This window comes from Engystomops pustulosus, chromosome 4, assembly GCF_040894005.1.
Source record: "Engystomops pustulosus chromosome 4, aEngPut4.maternal, whole genome shotgun sequence".
NCBI lineage: Eukaryota > Metazoa > Chordata > Amphibia > Anura > Leptodactylidae > Engystomops > Engystomops pustulosus.
Genome location: NC_092414.1, coordinates 78,988,820 through 79,009,217, shown reverse-complemented (window position 1 = coordinate 79,009,217; position 20,398 = coordinate 78,988,820). Strand labels below are relative to the sequence as shown.

The 20,398-nt window shown below is 37.6% G+C and overlaps 1 protein-coding gene across 3 annotated transcripts in view; it reads right to left on the bottom strand.

Annotated features, from left to right (window-relative positions):
• Nucleotides 1-20,398, bottom strand: part of LOC140126705 (dynein axonemal heavy chain 3-like) — an 883,215-nt gene that overhangs the window by 670,096 nt on the left and 192,721 nt on the right. The gene's annotated exons all lie outside the window — the stretch shown is intronic.

Genomic DNA, 20,398 nt, shown 5'->3' with positions numbered 1-20,398 from the left:
ATGAAATTAGTGATTTTGGAAAATTGACCACTGTGTACGATGCCTGATGTACCACAATCACATGTGGAAATGGGCATAAGTGTCTGGGAGGAAAGGAGGGGTAGTAGGAGCAAGGCTATGCCTTTATGAGAACAAGAGGGTTCCAGTATGAAGAAGCTAAGTGGGAGGGGGTCCCCCAGAGATAACCCTTCAGCTGATATTGTAAAGGGTGTGAGATGCTGCTAGGATGGAGTCTTCAAATTTGTACCTCAAGCTCTATGGATCTGGTAGATGCCACTACTCAACTAGAGGACCTTTAGCAGATATGGGGTTTCCATGTGCACAAGTCTCATAGCAGGAGCCTCAAAGAAGTAAATTGACTTTGAATATTGTAAAGGGCATAGGTGTGATAAAAAGTTAAATCAATATACTTCCAGGTTGGTCAATTATGGGGCAATCAGATTCTCTTGAGCTTTTAGCAACGTTTATAACAGAATGGTGGGATACAGCTTGATAACTCCTGACCTCAAGCCTGTATGTCAAAACTTCAACGAGACACATGAACATCTCTCTTCCTCCACCCTTCCGCCATTTCTGGATTCTTCCCTTAATTAACACTTTGTCCAATCATGAAGAACACTTTTGACTAATCAATTAATGATTCTAAAACCTGAACCAAACAGAGAAAGTGTAAAACAATTTGATATACAGCTAGACATTTCTCCCAGGGTGAAGGAAACATTTTATAAAAGTATTTCATGTTTCTCCTATCTTCAAGGAAACCAGAATTTACCACTTGTAGGTTTTTGTTATCTTTGTGTGTAATTTTATTTTGTATCTTCTTATAGGTACTTAACCCACTTTTGAATAAAAACATTTACCTGAATGTTGGTATCTATATGCTCTGGAAATTTATATAAAAAGTTGGGTTAGCAGTGTCACTGCTAGAGAGCTGAGTGTGCATGTCTAGTGAGATAACAAGGAGAGGCAAAATCCAATGTAAGTGGGATACTTATTGGTCACAGAACACAATAGGTGGTGGCAGCGTGTGTGAGGACTGTCTTTTGGTTAGATTTATGTTCAATCTGTGACCTGAATGAAAGGTATGAGCAAGATTGAGCTAGCTAAATAAATCAACCCCTTATGGTAACACCCAAGTCACATGATGAGCTAGCACGTTCATGACAAAGGGAATTTGTTACTGGGGCATATCTTTCAGTAGTTGTAAGAGAGAGATGGCAGGTTCATGCATAGCCACTACAAAATCTCTGTACAAGGAGCCATAAATAGGTTTGCCGTTGTGGCTAATCATGTGGAAATAGCATTAGATGGGGCAAAATGGAGTGTAATTCCCACTGATACCACTGGGAATTTACATTAAACCCGCAAAAATGCACTTACAGCAAAAGGGATTAGATTTCAACAATCCCAAGTCATGTAAAAAAAAAGAAAGCACAATGGGCTTTGTACTGTAAAATATCCACAGACATCTGCACTGACTAGTCGTTTTCAATGAAATAACTGTATATAAATATTAAATAAAGGCAAAACTGTAATATTATGTCATAGAGACTCAAAGTAGGGCTCAAACACAAATACAATTTTAAAAGGCTCCATAAATGGTTGTATGTCAAGTACTTTATGGATCCACTGTGCAACAAGAACCTATATTTATGAAGATCCAGATGATCCTTTTGCTTCTTCTACTCCTTTTGCGTTAAAGATTCAGTTGTCAGATAAAAGATGTATCGATCGCTCCATAGTTGCGGTGTGGAAGACCTGGGCTAGTGGCTCAACTCCATTTCTAATCTGTGAGTCCAGCTTTTGTGAAGTCACCCATACATGATAAGACCAAAGGTTTTCTTCCTCAAGAAAAGGGACATTCCCTATTAAGTGCAGGTATCTGAAGATATTTCATTTTTACTATAAACAAGTTTGTACAGCTTGCTACTGTTTGCTTCTGCGTTTGTTTTCGCACAAAATTATTGGGGTGAGGGTTACCCAGCAGGGCATCAGCGAAGGCTTTATATCCTGTTTTTTTACGGTGTTAGCCATCTAATTACCTGTGCAATTTAGTTTGAATTTGCTTGCTTCAGCTATGATTTTCAGCTCTGATTTTCAATGTTTGGTAGGCGCCCTGCACAGAACCCCAATAAATTTAAAGGGGACCTATCAGCAGAACGGAATGTATAAAGTCATTGAGGCCGAGAGTTTAGTGCTGAAGTGATGCTCTCCCAATTTGCTGTATTTGATGCACTTATGTCCAGGATCAACACTAAAAACACTGAAATCTGATTCTAAGGCAGGGAGAGCCTGACTCCAGCAATAAACACTTTTCCTCTCTTAACTTTATACAACCAGTTTACATCTCACATGTCAGCTGGTTTATGTACGAAATATGATCTGAAAGGTGTTCGGCTGCTTTACAACATACTGGTAGGGGTTTATTAGCTCAATTTCTGCTGACAGGTTCTCTTTAAAGCAGTGGAATGACCATCAGTGAACGTTACATTTCTAACACATTCCATAGGGGCCTTCTGACATGGATATTGAACCATTTCTCTTTTTTTATCAAACAGAACTTATTGGTCAAATTATATATCCCAGGAATTAACCCTTATTTATCCTCCATACTTTACATTTAAAGTAAGTAGTAAGTAAGAAAAGAGTCAGTAAGGACAATCAAGAGCATAGAATTTTATTATCAGGTCTGCATTCCAGAATGAGAAGAAATAAGAAACCTGGAGTTTGGTCTTTAAGAAAAGTTAAAATTAAATGATTTCAAAGTGATTTTTAATTAATTATACATTTCATTTTGTACCAGTCACATTAAAACACAGTCACACCAAAGACATAAAGTATAAAGCAAGACAAAGTACTAGAGAAGAAAGTAGAAGAAAACAAAGAAGAAAGCAATGTTTATTTATTATAACCTGCAAATTGAAAGCCCGCGCTGCGGGTGACCTGAGGATTATTATTATATGTAAATGCTCTTCGCTGCAGCACGTAGTTATGACAAATGGCTTGTTGAGGTTCATTTATATGCAAAAATAAAAAAGAACATTTGCATTTTTTTCTACAGAGGTTAAACTCACTGAAGCCTGTACATTATATCTGCATCTGACCAAAGAACACTCTACATGGAATATGCTACAGAGAAAATTGCAGTCCACGTTGCATGTCTACTGCGTTGGTAGGATAAATTAAGGCATAGCCTTAACAGCGTAATTGGAATATTATTGAGTTAAATGGTTAAGAAAAATATGCAAAGATATAAAGAAATAAAATATAACTAGGTATCCAGGTTCCAAGGATGTAATGTAGTGAAAATGTTGCAGATGTGTTATCTGATTATTGGTGGAGATCTTGATTAATCTCGATCACATGTATAATTATGTAGGACAAAGCACAGGAATCGGTCTCTACAGACTAGAACGCTATCATCAGTCTCATTTGCCACACTTTACTGTCCATGTGTTTCTGAAATGGATGATCCTCTATGTGGTGCTTCTGCCTCCTGCAGACATCTCCAAGCCTCCAGTGACCATTACTTTCTGATACAATTGGCCTTAAAAGCTTTTACTCCACCAAAGTCACATTTTTACAAATTGCCCCATTGCTTGGCAGTGCAATTAGTTAGCACAACTTTGCTAATGAAGGATTTAATCATTCTCACAGGACAGAATTTACAATAATCCGTGACTAATAATCCAAGCATCCCAAGTCTCTAAAGTGTAATAAACAAGATGTGTGACAGATACATTTACTTCTGGTAGATATGAGAAGGGGAGAAATCATGGTGAAAGTAGAATTTAGTGGAAGAGATGTGGATGACTGGAGCTCACAGGCTATTCCTGATAAGGTCAGTGTATAACTGAGGCTTTCTCCGACTGGCTCCGTTCCAAGGACCCAGCTGGCAATCACTGGAGATCAATGATCATAATGTGACAGGTTGCTAGAATGAAATGTACCCTATGGCATAGGTTGAAAGCTGAGGAAAATAATTCTTCATCATTCCTCCCTTTATCTTGACAGTCAACAGGAAAGTTTTCTTTATCATTTAGCCTGATAAATCACAAAATTAACTGTAGTCTGTGATGTTATACACTAATGTTATATATTTATGTCAGTAGGTTTATGGGATATCCCAGTGACCCCATATGTCTAGAGAGATTTATTAGATCTGCATAAATAAGTGTGTGGTTTATGCCAAATTCTAGAAAAATATATCAAAATGAATGCATTTATCAAATGCCCATGTTATTTCTTAACAATACCCTCTGTTAATTTACACGCAAAATAATTATCACATCTGTTTACCATGATGTATACTGTAGATTAAAAATGACAAAAGTCAAACTTGACTTGTACACATTGTTTTTACAGGAAAATGTAGGAAAAAATGCATCAATTATTCAGTTTGGGTTAGGCTAGGTTCACATCACATTATTTGGCATACATTTTAAGGACACGTCTGTAGTAATCCAGCATGTCCTTACCACCCATGGCATATACGTCGGCACATACACGCATGGTATATACATCACCTGGGGAACCCCCCTTGGATGATGGGGGGATGAGTGTATATGCTCGGCAGGGCTGTGAGGAGGGATGCAATACACTGCATCCGCTCTCCATAGCCGTCCATTTCCTCCACTGATGTATACGTTGCTCGGGCAGAGACTGCAGGATGAAAAAACAAAAAAAAGGTGCTGCATTTTTTGGCAGACATAACATTTAGTGGCCAAATGGAGGCAACGACTATGCCCCCGTCTACCACTGTTTGTCAATGTGTACGCTAAGTGTATATGTCGGTAGATTTCCCGATGTATATGCTTAGTGTATATAAATAACATTCTGTGAACCCAGCCTTATAGACAACTGTTCACATGATTAGTTACCAAATATCAATTGTCCAGCGTTCAGACTTTTCAAGGGACCAGGGGCATAATTCCACAGAGTTAGTGGTTGTGCCACTGCCCAAACGTCTTAAGGGACCCAAAAGGAATCATTAAGGTGTCTCTTTCCCTTATGGGACACAAGTGCTATAGATTAAAATTCAATTTCCTGATACTGATTATTCATTGATGCCCCAGGAGCTTTGAGTCATGCTTCTGTCAGGGACCATAGGTAAAGGTTATATCTGGTCTAGCAGCTAACTGTTATCAACATCCCTACCAGTATATGTAATTATATGGTGTATATTATTACAACAATGGGGGAGATTTATCAATATTATTTAACACATTATGGGAAATAGTTATCATTTAGCAGACTTTTTGCACCGCTTTTTTTAATGAAGTTCTAGAGGCTATATCACTTGTTTTTTCAGTTGTTTTTGCACCTTTTCCTATCGAGGCACTGTTTTTACGCCAGTTTTGCATCTAAACACCAAATTAGCCATAACCATGTTTTCCTCATTTATCCTACCAATCCAGATGTTTTGCTGCGCCTAATAATCATTCATCATTAGCAACTTGTTCAATTTAGGAGCAATTTAGACGCAAAAACACTCCAGTCTGAAGGTGGCATAAACTGAGAAGCAACACTGAGCTCTTGTGCAGCCTCTGTTTAAGGTTAATGACCTTCTATTTACAAACAATCTGCAAAAGCAGCAGCTCAGATCAGGCTAGGAGAGAAGTTTTTAGGATTTTGCAGATAGTAAACAGAAGTGTCCCATGTAGCAGAATGACCACACTGGTGTATGAGGAGAATACTGGCCAGAATTACAGGGGGCAGCAGGAGATCAGCACCAGAGGATGCCCTCCAGAAGAAGCCACTGCTGAGGAGATCACTGAGTGCAGCTTGTCACACACCTGGGCTCTGCTGTGAGCGTCAATCTCATGCTGAGGTGTAAGTGCCAAATTTAACATTGTGCCTATATTGTGCCTTAATTGCGCCTAAAGTAAAGTGATTAATAAGAGGCAGGAACTCAACTCATCACATATGGTTGTAGCTTGTAATAATGCTGGTACAACTACACTTAGGGCCAGATGTATCAATATTCTGTGCTTAAGTGCTTTTTGAATGCTAGATTTATAATAGTGCCTTAAACTGTTTGATAAAGGAGACATATTAAGTTTTAATGTCTACGCTGGATTTTAGACTTTTTGGTGGAAAGTCATACATTTTTGCATAACTAATTCCTAATCTCCAATACCTGTTGACAAATAATCTGGGAGTATTACCTGGATGGATCATCTGGGTAATCGTAAATGTGGCCATCGTCACAGTACATTGGGCCACATACATCACTCGTTTTTTCTGTTATTTTTGCACCTTTTCATACTGGCGCACTGTTTTTGCGCCATTTTTGCAATTAAAGGCCAAACTAGCCGCGCAGCAAAAATAACCAGCTTTCCCTCATTTATCAATGAAAGCAAACAAGAAGGAACAGTATAGAGGGGAAAACAAATGGAGCGTAGTGCAGGTGTGGGTGTCCAAACCCCACCTAAATGCCTAGTGGCACCCCTTAGGTATACGCAAAGCGGTCAAAACCTCGCATAATTACTAGAAAACCAAAGATATTCCCCAAAGCGGGGAAAGAGAGGAAAGACACTAACAACAAATCATAGAAATGCAGTAATTTTTTAATGAAAAAATATATAAGAAACATACAAAAATGTGTAATGAATATAAAACATAAGATGCAGACAACTGTACAGGATGGTGAAACACAGACAGATTGCAATCGAAAAAAGCTGCATAGGGAACACAGTAGAAAATTCTACTTGGTATAGGTGTATACCAGGGCTGGATATAATATATAATCCCAAGGATGTCAGTTAGAAGTACTAAGGTGCAAAAAAATGCCAGGTTGGCACATAGAGAACATGATGAGACATCCAGGATGATGTGAATACCAGTCCTTACCAGTGAATCAGGTATGGTGTTGCCAGTGGCTGCGACGACTGCAACGCCCCGACGCGTGTTTCGGCTCCTGCTGAGCCTTCACCCCCAGACGAAGGCTCAGCAGGAGCCGAAACGCGCGTCGGGGCGTTGCAGTCGTCGCAGCCACTGGCAACACCATACCTGATTCACTGGTAAGGACTGGTATTCACATCATCCTGGATGTCTCATCATGTTCTCTATGTGCCAACCTGGCATTTTTTTGCACCTTAGTACTTCTAACTGACATCCTTGGGATTATATATTATATCCAGCCCTGGTATACACCTATACCAAGTAGAATTTTCTACTGTGTTCCCTATGCAGCTTTTTTCGATTGCAATCTGTCTGTGTTTCACCATCCTGTACAGTTGTCTGCATCTTATGTTTTATATTCATTACACATTTTTGTATGTTTCTTATATATTTTTTCATTAAAGAATTACTGCATTTCTATGATTTGTTGTTAGTGTCTTTCCTCTCTTTCCCCGCTTTGGGGAATATCTTTGGTTCCCTCATTTATCCTAGCAATCCAGATGTTTTGCTGTGCCTAATGCTATTCATGACTTGCGACTTTTCATTTAGGCGCAAAAACAGACGCAAAAACACTCTAGCCCAAAGGTGGCAGAAACTGGGAAGCAGCACTGAGCCCCTTTGCAGAAGAGCTAATTTCTAGCATCAAAGCTCAGCCAGACATTAGAACAGATAATACAGACATTAGATACTCTGCAGACAGGAGCTGCAGACTGTATTTACAGTTCTTCACCTTTTATTTACAAAACATTCCGCAAAATCCTGAGCTCAGAACAAAAGAGACGAGAACTTTGCAGAATGTTGCAGATACTGCAGATAAGTGTCCCCCATTTAATTCTGCACAGTATCCCCTCACGACACCAGTGTGTCTGAGGGGGATACTGTGCAGAATTACAGGGGTGCAGCAGGAGATCAGAACTGGGGGATCCCCTCTAGGAGACGCCTCTGCTGAGGAGATCACTGGGTGCTGGGTGTCACACACCTGGGTGCTGCTGTGAGTGTTATCTTCATTCTGGGATGTGGGAGAAGCAGAGAGGAGCTTGTAGCAGGATCACATGTAAGTGCCCAAATCTAACATTGCACCTTAACTGCGCCAAAATTGCGCCTAAACTGTGTTAAAGTAAAGTGATTAATAAGAGGCAGGAAATTAACTTATCACAGATGGTTATAGTTTGTGATAATTCTGGCAAAACAGTGCTAAATGTGGCCCATTATGTTTTTATTTAAAAACAGAATGGGTATTTACCTAAAGGGGTATTCCCATTCCCATTTCAGCCAATAAATGTTATTGTTTGAATAATAAGGTTATACAATTTTCCAATATACTTTCTGTATAAATTATTCGTAGTTTTCTGGATCTCTGCTTGCTGTTCTTCTGTAGAAGGCTTCATTGTGTACTTCCAGTGGACATAAATTTGACCATGGCCACGCAGGTACACGGCTTGTCATATCATACAGTTCTGTGTGTATTAAAAAATTGTATAATTTTTCATAATACAAGCAATTGCCGAAATGTGAATACACGACTGGGAAGAGTTAGGAACAAAAAATATTTATAAATTGTAACACTTCTAATTTGGCTCAGCTTGTACCTTTTGTTCTAAACAATGGAGGACATTTACTATGGGGTTTCCAAAAAATTGGTTTTCTGCCTCTTCCGACTCTGCTCCGAAAAGGGGTGTGGTTTACGTGCTATGGAAACTCTGACACAATTAATATGTGTCTTTTTCATTTTTTTGGTGCTAGAAAGTGGCAAAGAGTAGACCAAAAGTAAATTGGTCAACAGAATAGAAGCCTTCACTCAGAAGTTTGCCGAGTCACAGCTCTACACCTGTGAAAGTTCGGGGGCTTATAGGCTGGTGGACAAAGTTGGCTCTGGCCTCTGGCTATTAATACAGTGGCCATAGCTGCAGCTCCACCAGAAGCTTGGTCAGTAAATTCTCTGACTGTTTCACACATTTGTGGCATTCAGGAGAGAAAATGGTTTCAGGGACAGGAATATCATATGCTAAGCGCGACAAAATTAAATATGTACCTCATTACCAACAGCTAGTTGGAAAAAAAAATGATGAGGTAACAACACTTTATATAAATATTCTCCAATAAGTTGGATGAACCTCAGCTAAAAGTTAGGATCAGACGACACCTATCTGAGATAACCAATCGTTCAATTAATATACATTTTAGAGGAGATTCACAAGTATTTGTCTGGAAAGGTATAGAAAAAGTATTCAAACCCATCAGAGAGACAGCAGAAGAAAGCTCCTAAATAGGGAATCTTACTGAATCTGTTTTCAGTACCAGGCAACTATAGGTCTTCAACTCAGACAGGACCTAATGATGTCACATTAAACCATAATATGTCCAAAAATATTTATGCTTATTGAGGATTGGTCAATAAGATAACAAACTAGCTTTACCCTCAACTGATCCCTAGGCTTTTTACTTCAAATGTATGGTACTTCTAGGCATCCACAGTATAGGGCCTAACTTGCTGATCAGTGGAGGCTGAGACCCCAGAGCATCGCGAGAACGAGGGGTCCGACTGACCCCTCACTGCTCCTCAGACTAATGGAGCAGATGGCTGCGCATGACCATTCTGCTCCATTAATCTCTATGGAGCTGACAGAGATCGCCAGGTTTGGCACTCAGCAATTTGCTACAGTTACAAGTTTTCTTCCTATGATCACATCTTATTAGTATTTTTTGGAGATGCTGCAGTGTCATATTCTACAGTCAGATGTGTACAACAGGTATCTGATTGTTATATTGTCACTATGAGACAGTTGTATTGATCCATATTTTATTCTTTTTTTCCCGATTTACATTTTCTATTTAGAATAGTTGAATGTCGATTCACTATTAACGAGGAAGCAATTGAGTTTGCTTGTGTGCATTCAGCCCAAATAGAACAGGTAATTTTTCCACATAGTTGGGTCCCTCAGAATAAAATCATATGCTATGTACAAAAATGACCAATTCACTCTTAATGCACTGACCTAATATAAGGTCAATAATTAAATAATGCTATGAGTGACCCTTAAAAGTAAGAGACCCTTATCCTTAAGGCCCCTTCCATACTTGCGTTGCAGATAACATCAGAGTCTGATCAGGCTGCGATCAGGGTTTGGTCAGACTGACATTTTGCATCAGAGTTCAATCAGTTTTCAGTCAGAGTTTGTTTAGTGTCTCGGTTTTTCCTGTCTTTTCAAGGCATTTTCAATGCAATTTCAATGCATTTTTCACTCGCAAGATAACACGCGTGAAAAGGACTCAGGACTGAGCTCTCGATTTTCTATAGCAATTGATGCATGAAAAACACATTGCACTTGCATGGTTCTCAGAGTGCAATGCGTTTTTGATGCACCTCCATCCGTACACCATACATTGCGCGTGACTTGCAAAAGTAGAGCATGCTGAGATTTAAACGTGCATTGGGCATTGGGCTTAATTCATGACTTTTCTCTATATAGAGCGTTGGGTCTTTTCCCAAGTTATGGGTTATTTTTATTGCAGTTCTCTTTATATAGAAGATCCACAATACTGTATATACAGGAGGTCAATCTGCATGCCTTTGGTTGCGACTTACCTCATTCTAATTGGGGCTAGTGTTGCACCTTTAGCATACCATGCATCTGACACTTGCGAATCTAAGGTTCGCTTCAAAGTCAGAGTAGACCATACTGGAGCGTGGGTTAATACTATATTGACTCATTAATGCTGTTATTTTTATGTAATAATACTGTGTAGTAGCTCTGTTTTGTCACCATTTTGCTGCATATACATATAGCTATATGCCTATGGGCTGCCCTCGCTCCTAATAGCCACCGCGATCTCACTCTGAGACTGCACGTGTGCAAAACACTGTATTGTGAGAGACACAATTCTTATATACTGAATACGCATGTCGATATGCACATTGAAACGCCAGGTACAAATTACATATATATGCCCCAGCTGATTCACAACCAGCTCATGTGACACTGGGTTACATAATTATATATTGGCTTTCAGCTAATCTTTTTTGTATTATATGTATCACTTGCACTTTATATTTACTTATCACATATACTTATCATGAAGTTTTCATTATTGTGTAAATTGTAGTTTCTAATAGCTTTTAAAATGAATATATGATCATGGCTCATTAAGAGTTAACAATAAGACACTCCCACATTTGGCATTTAAACCTGTTAACTATGGAATGCACATTGCCTGAGAAAGGTGGTCACACACTGAAATGTCACCAGTTTTGGAATAAACTCTTCTTCACTTTTACCTGCTTGGATCTGGAGTGCTGCTTCATTTTTGGATTTTATGCATACATGGGTTCTTATATACAAAAAACACATTTACTATAGCCTGTGTGAGGACCCTGGTGTAGGTGATAGCAGAATTCTGTGTAAGGCGGACCAATCATAGATCAACCCAGAACCTCTTAGTGTATCGGGCGCATTGGGTGCCTGTGGTGGGGAATATCAAGACTGGTGAACTATGCTTCCAGTCTACATAAATTCCCCCAGTGTCTTTACCTTGAAATAGATTATTCAAACATAGCAGATGTATTGCAGATATTTGCAACCATACATATTCTTTGTACTTGCAGAAATCCATGGGCATTGTGTAGAAACAGTTCTGTTTCCGTGCAGAGAATGAATTTTTGAACCTTATATTCGATATCGGCTATCTATGAACAAACCCTTAAAGGGCTGGATTTAATATTGATATAATAATAAAAATTACTCAAAGCATAGATCTCAGCCTCAAGGGTCAAAAGTGTCTAACAGGAAAAATAATTTTCTTTGGAAAGCTGTAAACTGCCTTGTGATATATTTTCAAATAATATTTTCAGTATTTCTGTTAGGCAACTTTGATAAATGTGGCCTATTGTTGCTGGAGACTTTTGAGCTGCCATGAAGCAGCACACATTTAATGGAGGTTTTATGGAGAAATTATAGAAGTAGAAGTAAAATCCAAGAAATCTGCTATGTCATTGCTAATAACAACCAATTTATGTCAGAAGCCCCAAAGAAGTCTTTAGAAAATAACAGCAGAAAATTGATTGGTTGCTTTGGATAACATATATATATATATTGGATAAAATATAAGCAAAAAGCAGTGCGGTTACCAAAAGCAGCCAAACAGATTAAACAGATATGTTAATCATATTCTATTCTTATCTGATTGGTTGTTGTTGTCAATTCCTCAATAACTTCTATACCAGTTACAACCAATCCTGAACCTCCGCTTCAATCATAGGGCAAAATAGAAGGTAATGTAGAGAAGCAGGCTATGTCTTTCAGAGTAAGAAATGGGATGAGGGTGTACAGTATATTAGAATGTGGCATCCAATCATTTTTGCCTCTAGGCTACATTCTATTAAAGCGAAGGGCACCTTTAATTTGTAGCAGATTTATAGACATATAGCCCCTTGAGATTGTGACAGGCAAAATAATTTCCATAGTTTTGATGACCTTATTTTCAGATTAAAAAATAGGGTAAATCAAAAGCTTTGTAAGAAAGTCTTACAGAGCTTGGTATTGTGTGAGTTTGAAGCTGAATGTATTATTGTCAAAGAAAACAGAATAACAAAAGTAATACATTGTGTCAAAGGTAATGCACACCATTTACAAGCCTTCTAATTTCATGGTGCATGACAACACTTGTTCTGCAACACAACGTGGGTTAAATGGAGAACTGACAAAAATGTCAGTCAGAGACCCTGGGAAAATAAGAAATTATTCAAACGCTACTTTTGTAACCTCATACAATCATGTTTCTTTTCAAACCAAGCATTTGTGTAGTGGAACAAATCCAAGGCGCACGTTGCGTGCCAAGGTTCAAATATCAGCACAGAAAAGGCACCTTTGTGAAGGCATGGAGAACAGATGGCTTGAGCCTGGCATTTTCTTGTCCTGAAGGGTTTCTCTGATTGCAGATACTCTTCTGTCTAGATGAACGTATAGCTTTGTTTATGCTATCTCCTTCGACACCATTACCGAATCCAAAGTTTGGTACAAGACACTTTTTGTTCACTTTCTGAAAACACATGGTCTATGAGACCAGAACACTCGTAAGGGACAAATCACAGAAACTGGGTGATTCCCAGATACCACCTCCTTTCTTTGATTTATCTCTGAATTTGGCGAGTACTAAATCCACACAAAACCGTGATGTACAGAACATAGGGGAAAAAAGAAGAATGGTGAAAAAAATACTGATCACCACATTAAAAAAAAAAAAAAACTTTGCTTTAGTAGAATTTATTGTCACTATGGATAGATAACACATCGTATGCAGGCCAGAATTTTGTGAGGTTTGAATTTTTTTTTCTTAAACACAAATTTTAATATGTCTAACCTAGTGATGTGTGTCTATAGTTGTCCAAAAATAAGATACAATCTAACATTATTTTTGGTTTAAAGCTTCTTTTTATTGTATTTTTAGGGGATGTATTATTCTTTTTAGCAAAACAAAATCAACATTTATTCAATTATAATGATATCTTCATCTCATGGATCATCATCATAACTCTCTGTTGTGACTAGCAAGAGCACTTTCCTTACATTAAACACTCTTGTCCATGTGGCTACCTATAGCTGTCAGCTCCTACCTCCTCCTTCACCTTCATCTGACAGGTTAGGGGGGGGGGGGGGGTCGTGGGGCAAACTTCAAACAGCTATTACTTCTGTTCCATAAATTCTGGTATATTTTTAGATGTCACTGAACCACTATATCACCTGTTAAAGTTAATCTTGAGGGGGGCTTCATGTGAAAATCACACTCCCAACTGTTATACAATTCTTGTGTGATATTAAAGATTGTGTTTTTTAAAATAACACATGAACTGTGTTTCTAGATACCACTGCTCAGAACATATTTTCAAGGTAGGGCTAATATTTCAGCTTTACTATGTTAAGGCTGCAAAATCATGTTAGGGCTTATTTTCGGAGTAGTCCCTATTTTCTGAGAAATAGGGCATGTACATAGAACACTTAGGGGGTCATGTATATTTATTTCAGCTAGCTTTTGTCTTTCATTTTTGAAACTTTTCTTTGCCACTTTTGCTTTAGTTTTTTAAGTACACCTTGGTCTGTTCAGATATTACGTGCCTCTTTTCACTTATTTACGGGTGTTTTTTCATGGACCATGTTCTTACATATAAATTGGAATTATTTTACATGCTTTAAATGTTTATAATTTTGCACATAAACTTGTTGGGCATTGAAAGTTTGGGCTTTTTTTAACAATAATATCTATACATTTTTTCAGTCATATTTAATTGAAATTTATTGGTTAACCCATGCATATTCAAATGCAGAACAGTAGTTGAGAATAGCAAATTTGCCTAATTACATTGCTGTCAACATTGCATTTACAAAATGCATGAGTTAACTCAATGTCAACACATACGTTAACAATGTGTTACCATACACACTTGTTAACACTCTGTTAAGGTGGATGTTAGCACCTTGTTAACACTCATTTTGTAAACTTAATGTTGACAGCAATGTAGTCAGGCAAATCTCTTCTTCTCAGCTGTTTCGACGCACTTGAAAACGCATTTGTGATTGCCATGTGTGACCGCAGCCTCATTTTTTGTCATCTCCCCGGAGTTTGACTCCCTGGGGTTCGCCGCGATGGAGAGGAGGAGGGTTGACCACTCCCCTCTCCATAGCGATGCAGGCGCACGGCACCATAACGCGGGGAAAGGTAGGACATGTCCTTTCTTTTCCCCATATACGGAGCTGTACGATCCAGCATGTGTGTGGCACCATATCTCTATGTGCACCCAATGCCGACCTTAAGGGGCCGTATATATACGTTCCCCAAAGGTTGTGTGAAAGTAGCCTAAGATATACATTTTTTTATACCAACATGAGAATTAGTTCAGTCTGTTTCAGTATGTAATAAAATAGTTATCTTTCCTGATGGAATTAGCACTTTAAGTTAATACAAATATCAGGTCTGAGAATACTATTTTGCTGCAACATATGAATTGATAGTCTTTTTATTGAGTGGTGAGGTATATGCATATTATGCTGGATACATCAAATGTATGCTCATATATATTTACTGTTGTGTAGTTTTTTATTTATTGTTAATAAAGTAGATTGTTTTAAATACCACAGTGGATTATTTTTGGAACTACTAAACACTGACTCTTTATGGGTTGAGAGTATTCAATTCGAGTTGACAGAACTTATCGATATCGATATCGTTATATTATGGGAGCAATAATGTAACTTGAATCCACTTGCACCAATGTCACATACCCACCTATTTGTGGTGTTAGGCCAAGCAGTCTCCATGAGCATGTCACTGGCAAGTGTAACATCAATCAAAGCAACAGGGTGACTGGAAAGCTTTGATGGACTGTCTAAGAGTGACTCTCCACAGTACAGCATGTGACAGCACCACATATTCCATACTGTATGACATATGCCAGCATGAGCTGATGCTTTCATTTCTCTGGCACATAGTGAGCTCTGCTACAAGTCATATCATTATTTTTCTTTGATCTTGTTTTTTTTTATCTTTGAATGACATTTTGTGTCAATTGGAACCAGTTTTAGAACTAGTTTTCCAATGAATTATGGATTTACAAGCCAGTATCACTGGTTTTAGGGAAAACAACATGTTTTTTTTAGCAATGAGTAAGTACCATCACTGGATGTGTAAGTCATAGCAGTAAGCCTACATTTTAGAAGCTTTTGCACTTCAGTGGAGTCTGAAACAATAGGCTATAAAGATTTGTTTGAGCAATTGATATAATATCAAATATGCAAGTGAATTAAACCTGGAAAGCACCATAGAAAACCTACTGACAAGCAAAAATGTCCCTAAACTTGTTGTTACGGATCAAACCCTTTGTGCACAAAAGAGGACAAAGGCCCCAAGTCACAGAAGTGCAAGTTTAATTACTGTATTTTTTGGACTATAAGACACACTTTTTAGCAAGAAAAAATCTTGCTAAAAAGTTCCTGCGTCTTATAGAGTGAAGGTCAGGAGGATTTAGCACTGCCAGACCCTCCTGACCGCTGTAATGGAGATTGGATGATGCCCTGACATACAGCTGCACCCGATCTCCCAGAGAGGAGCCTCTGTACTACTCTCCCCTCTCCCGATGTCCTACAGGTACAGGACCTGCGATGATGTCAGAATCATGTGATTGATCACATGCTTCTTATAACACCATAGGTCTGTGCTGGGGCAGGATAAGAAGAAGGGGAATGGGGGACATATGTGAGTGTGTGTGTGTGTGTGTGTGGGGGGGGTTCTGTGTGTATAGCTGAGCTGTAATAAACACAAATACTAACTATATGATTCTGATCGATAATTTATAAATGTTACATATCTATGAACTAAGAATAAAATACAGTGCACAACAGGGCTATATTGTCACTTATAAATACACATCAAAGTGTATGTGTAATGAATATACTTTCCATGGACATTGCATTTCTTCACTATCACCCCACCACACTTATTAAAGTAGCAATTTCTTCAATGCGTTTTCTTTTTTTTTCTCTGATAGTAACCAGGAATAGAAGAAGCGCGGAATATTATCACTATAAAATACATGATTTATTGCAAGTGCAATATCTTAAATGTAATGAATACATAGAACTCGGAGTACGAAATAATTGGAAGCATAAACAGAAAAAAAGCACTCAAGCTGGAGAAATATTCCCGAATACATTTTTAAATGTGACCTTTTCAAGCCTTAGCTGCTGCAATGTGTGTTTACTGGAAATCAGACTTGATATGCTGTAAATTCTTCATCCAAATTATAGACTTTAGCTAAAGCTTATCTAAAGGCTTTGGAATGAGTTCAGCAGTAGAATAGTGAATGCACTGAGTCTCTATTTAAAGTGGACCTTTCATATTGAAAAAAAGATGTATAGAGTTGTGAGAAAGTTATTTGGCCATTGAAATTCAGTTTCATACAGCAGTATTCTGGTCAGTATTTTAATCTGCAAAACAAGAATGGCATGTAACAGAGAAAACATATAATTGTACATATTCTGTATTTAGGGTCCATTTCTGATTTTACTTCCAAATCCTGATGCAAAATACTGCTGTGTAAAACTCACCTAAATCTATATGACAAGATGTCAAGTGGGTGGTCGTATTGTTTTCACTGTGTGCGCTTGTTGGCATAAAGCTATTAATCACAAAGATCCTGTGATTTATAAGCTGAGAATGAGCAATGATGTTAAGACACATTTTAGCTTTCCCCAAAAAGTGTAAGTCCATCTTCCCAGCAACTCCCCCTGCATTTATATAACAAGCTCATTTTAAAATGGTAAGTCCTCTATTGAAGGATCTCTTACTGAATAGACAACTCGCTGTGGGATATTTAGCTTTACTCTTTCTCGTTTTCCTGTCAGTAGAGTTCCGTTTTTCTCTTGTTTCGTAGTCTAATTTGTCTCAGGCGGATCTTCCTTCTGTTAGATTGCACCTGTGTCTCTTTTTTAAAAAGTCACACAAAACTTGCAAAGTTGGTTCTCCAACTTCTTCCTGGCAAGTTCGCCACTTGAGATTAGCTGAACTTTTGCACACTTTTTTGTGCCTTTTCTGCAGTCACCAATACAACTATCTTCAGTCTAAACAGCTGGATTCGTTCAATAATTAAAGTAAATCCATCCAATAGCTGTGCACACTAGTTGTGGCGCAAATATGGAAAAGTCGCTGAAAAATGTGCAAAAAGCAAACTGCTCAAAAATGTGCAATTTTTTTTGCACTAATATTTGAAAAAAAAAAATAAGATAAATCTAAATTAAATAAAAATTCATAGAGATATATCCCCCTCATTGTATCTGAAAACCTGATAAAGCCTGCTGTTTTCAGTTTTATATAACATTTACACTTCTCCTCTTCCCATGTACAGGCAGTTCCCGGGTTACATACAAGATAGGGTCTGTAGGTTTGTTCTTAAGTTGAATTTGTATGTAAGTCGGAACTGTATATTTTATCATTGTAATCCCAGCCAGAACTGTTTTGGTCTCTGTGACAATTGGATTTTAAAAATGTTGGGTTGTCATTAGAACCAGGATTAACAATAAAGCTTCATTACAGACGCCTGTGATAACTGTTACAGCTGATTATTGTAGCCTAGGACTAAAGTACAATAAATTACCAATATCCAGAGGTCCGTTTGTAACTAGGGGTTGTATGTAAGTCGAGTGTTCTTAAGTAGGGAACCGCCTGTACATATTTTATAAGTGTTGTCTTTTTCTATAAATATTTTTCTATAAAATAACAATTGTTGGAACATGCATTTCACGTTTCAGTGCAATGCAGATGGTCACCTTTTACCAAGTATTGAAGTTAATTGAGAATTTTAAGACACCAAAAGTTTACTATTTCAAAAAGGAAGTAGATTCAAGGGATAGGCAAGTACTTTGGATGCCATGTACTGGATGGAGCACTATGTTTTTCCCAAAAAAGTTATGCTACAAATGAGAACACCGGTGATTGGTACAAAATAATGTGACATAGGAAAATAAAATAAATAAATAAATAATGTCCCATTTGAAAAGCAGTCATTTAGTGTCTCAACAGAATTAGGTCCTACCTGAAATCCTATTCATAGGCCCAAAAATCTGGATTTTCCCTTGTATATTGATATGTAACACTGGACAAGCAGAATTATTGGTGGATGCTAGATTGCTTTCCTATTTCCATCTCTTATAATTTTAAAGATAATATAAACTTTTTTCAAAGGTGTTTTTAAAAAATAAGAGTCCTCATGCCAGTTCACTGCTCTGGTAAAGTTTTTTTTCACCGACATATTATTAAGATGAATAGTTTATTAGAAAACGGTTTTCATATTTTTTATTGCCATAAAAGCCCAACTGATATAGAAGAAGCCAGAACAGTAATGAAATAAAAGCTAACTTCAGTAATGAGAGTTGTTATAGAGACACAAAGAAAGGAAAGCAGAGACATGCTAGTAGAGCTACAGATTTTATTTAGTATATTGTTCATGTACAAAAACCGTTAAAATATTCAGTAGAATAAAAATTGATGAATTAAATATTTATTTGTACTTAAATAAAATTTTGTTCAATTGTATGTTACTTTATTATGATATGTTTAGCATGTACCAAATTTCTCCATACCACAAAAACCTTCTGCTCTTTGTCCAACACAAACTCATAAGGGAACTTCTCATTGGCAGAAGAGACTATCGTCTAGGAAGAACCCTATCAGACCTAGAAGTGCAAGCAAGGCTGGCGGCCACCAGAGTTAACCACTTGTAATGACATACAACAATCAACATACTGTAGTCCAAAGCCTCACTGTTGCACAGTCCTCAACACGTCTGCTGTAACAACATGAATGTGCTGCCTGTGTAAAGATCACATTTCACGCTATATGTATATTTTGCCTACTATTTAATGCTCAAACTTTCATGGTATGAAAAAGATAAATTTGAGCATTGAACGCTGGGCTGTTTTCGGAACACTTTTGGAATCTGTCTATTAGGTCCATGGCCATTTTCCATGCTCATGGCCCCATTTTAGATGATGACTTTTCACAATGTATTTCATGGCTTCCATCCCTACATGAGACATTATTACTATCACATAGGAATAAAAAGCCATAAAACACCACAGTGAATTAATCTCGATCGGATGCAATATTTATTTTCTTCACATGATTTCACATCTATTTCAAAACTAACCAATAATTTCATGCTACATTACAGAACATTTTAAACTATATTTCAGTGACAGGATGAACACTGAAACTGTTATATCAAAAATTAACAAAGCTGCAACTGTCAAAGGAATTTTTTGTGAAGACACAAACGAAACAATAAAAAAGCTTAATCCACTAAATGTAACACAACACCGGGGACAGCTAAACTGACAAGACAACAGCTAACATGCACCAAAAAATGTGGTAGATCTTGGAAGAAACCAACGATTTTATTAAAGCCGACAAACACCAGCCCAAAAAACACATGAAACTTCACAAGACGTCTGGATCAATCTGCTCAAACAATAATAGAGACCCCTTAAAACACAGATCTAGAACAAATAAACTTCTCTCTCACTAACTATTATGAAACATGCATTCTTTGTATGTGAGATCCAAGCGGACAATTTGATAACAGTTACACTTCATAACACAAACTACAAAGCATCCAACATTATGATATTGTGTCAATAAAACATGCTTAGTGTATCTTTCATTCTACACAAAACAACAGACCACTGGTATCATTGCACAAAAAGATGGAGAAAACTGATGGTCTGACAGTATACATTATGTACATGCAGTGAGAGAACACTAGCCACCATTTTTATTATGCAGCTAGCATTGTTTAGTGCAAAGTAGAGTTTATAACATACAGCACTAAACATAGATAAGGCCTCTTCAACCAATTACGCCTTTTACTATGTGTACTTACCTGCAAGATCCTGGTTCACCAAATGGTGAAAAGTTTGAGTTGCATGAAGAAGAATAAGGAAGTGGTAAATGC